Below are 2,630 nucleotides of genomic sequence, written 5' to 3'. Positions count from 1 at the left end.
AAAGAAGGTATCTCTGACTTACAGGATGTCTAAACACTACGCTGGATTCTAAGGAGAAAAAAGAACAGGTTTGGAAATATTCTGGGAAAAACTAAGTCATCTGCAACCTAATATCTCAAATAACAAAAAGGTATATCACGATAGACTCAACAGTGACAAATTAAGTTCTCCATAAAATAACTGGAAAGAAACCAAGCCGGTTAATACATACTGCATTGAACGCTTCTAGCACACTGATTAAGAAAATGGATTTACAGAGTTCACAAAGGGTAGAAATCTTAAATTCTATCAACTCTGTACCCCCAAAAAGGTTTTTTTAAAGCTAAATTTTAATAGATAAGAATAAAAATAAATCTCAAATAAAAGCAGTACTGATTCTACCTAAATCTGTACTTTCAGGAAACAACTGAGAATTAGATATGATTATCTCATTTTACAGGAGAAGAAACTAAGGCTTAGGGAATTTAAAAACTGAACCAAGGGTGCACAGCTATTAGGTGACAAAATCAAATTCAGACCTAAGTTTCCTGACTTTTAAAGACAATGTTTGAACAACTATGGGATATCTGGCTCTCACAGTCCAAATAAAGAAGGAAAACGACTACATTTTTAGTTTATCTTCATGACCACAAATGGCAGCAAATTTGAGACATCAACCTTCCTTCTCCAAGTACCTGGCTTTCATGCATTCTAGAAGCCCTGCATAGGAGCAGCACCCACTAGAATCCATTAAATGTAAATAGCTGCATTTGAGCACATTGGCAAGAATGAGCTATAGAATCAGAAAGACCTGAGTATAAATCCCAGGCCTGGTACTTACTCAACTGAGTAATCTTAGACACATTTTACCTCAAGTCTCTGAGAAAAAGTTTCCTAGTAAGAAAACCTCTTTCATAAGGCTGCTCTACAGGCTAAATGAGTTCACCCACTTATTTACACAAATATTTATCAAATTTTGGGAAGTAAATAGCTAAGCCACAATCCATTCATTCCCCATGTGGTACAGGGGTAAGTAGGGAGGAGGATGCCAGCCAAACAAACAAAAAAGTGATATGGTCAAAGTCAAATCTCCTCGTAAACATACTGACAGACCTCCTGGGAGACAAACGCTGTTAGCATGAGAGTCCTCATCTATGAGAGGCTTTTAATAGAATGTACCAGAGTTGTTCACAATCCATGNTATCAAATTTTGGGAAGTAAATAGCTAAGCCACAATCCATTCATTCCCCATGTGGTACAGGGGTAAGTAGGGAGGAGGATGCCAGCCAAACAAACAAAAAAGTGATATGGTCAAAGTCAAATCTCCTCGTAAACATACTGACAGACCTCCTGGGAGACAAACGCTGTTAGCATGAGAGTCCTCATCTATGAGAGGCTTTTAATAGAATGTACCAGAGTTGTTCACAATCCATGGATTCAGTGGATATTTCTCTCTAGTGAGCTCTGCACCTGAGTATACAAACGGCCCATCTGTGTAAGTGATATGTCACACACATGTTAGAGTCTTCTGTGTTAGTCTGGGCAGAGTACACCCTAATGTGGCAAGAAAATACCTGGGGCTGTAATGGAGGTCCCAGACCTCTTCCTGCTTCACCTANCAAGTCTAGGTCATAAAAGATATTGCTGCTTCCACCTTTCAATTCCTTGCCCTTTCATAATACTCTCTCTGATGAGGTCAGTTGCCAAGTTGTGAGCTGCCCTATGAAGACAACCATATAAAAAGGGACTAAAATGCTTCTGACCAACAGCCAGGGAGAAAATGAATCTCCAACAACTATGTGAGTGAGCTTGGAAACAAATCCAACCCTAGTTGAGCTTAAAGTACCATATGACACTTTGATTGAAGCCTTGTGATAGATTGAGAACCAGAGGACCCAGCTGAGCCACCCCTGGATTCCTGACCCACAGAAACTATGAGGTAAATTATTGCTTTAANTTAAATGTAAACAGCTGCATTTGAGCACATTGGCAAGAATGAGCTATAGAATCAGAAAGACTTAAGTATAAATCCCAGGCCTGGTACTTACTCAATTGAGTAATCTTAGACACATTTTACCTCAAGTCTCTGAGAAAAAGTTTCCTAGTAAGAAAACCTCTTTCATAAGGCTGCTCTACAGGCTAAATGAATTCACCCACTTATTCACACAAATATTTATCAAATTTTGGGAAGTAAATAGCTAAGCCACAATCCATTCATTCCCCATGTGGTACAGGAGTAAGTAGGGAGGAGGATGCCAGCCAAAGAAGCAAAAAAGTGATATGGTCAAAGTCAAATCTCCTCGTAAACATACTGACGGACCTCCTGGGAGACAAACACTGTTAGCATGAGAGTCCTCATCTATGAGAGGCTTTTAATAGAATGTACCAGAGTTGTTCACAATCCATGGACTCAGTGGATATTTCTCTCTAGTGAGCTCTGCACCTGAGTATACAAATGGTCCATCTGTGTAAGTGATATGTCACACACATCAGTTAGAGTCTTCCGTGTTAGGCTGGGCAGAGTACACCCTAATGTGGCAAGAAAATACCTGGGGCTGTACTGGAGGTCCCAGACCTCTTCCTGCTTCAACTATAACTCGAGATTGCTTTGATCCTTGAAATTATTAATAAAACTTGATACTGGGTGTGAT

The sequence above is a fragment of the Galeopterus variegatus genome, unplaced genomic scaffold (assembly GCF_000696425.1).
Source record: "Galeopterus variegatus unplaced genomic scaffold, G_variegatus-3.0.2 Scaffold4260, whole genome shotgun sequence".
Taxonomy (NCBI): domain Eukaryota; kingdom Metazoa; phylum Chordata; class Mammalia; order Dermoptera; family Cynocephalidae; genus Galeopterus; species Galeopterus variegatus.
This window is presented reverse-complemented; position numbering follows the sequence as displayed.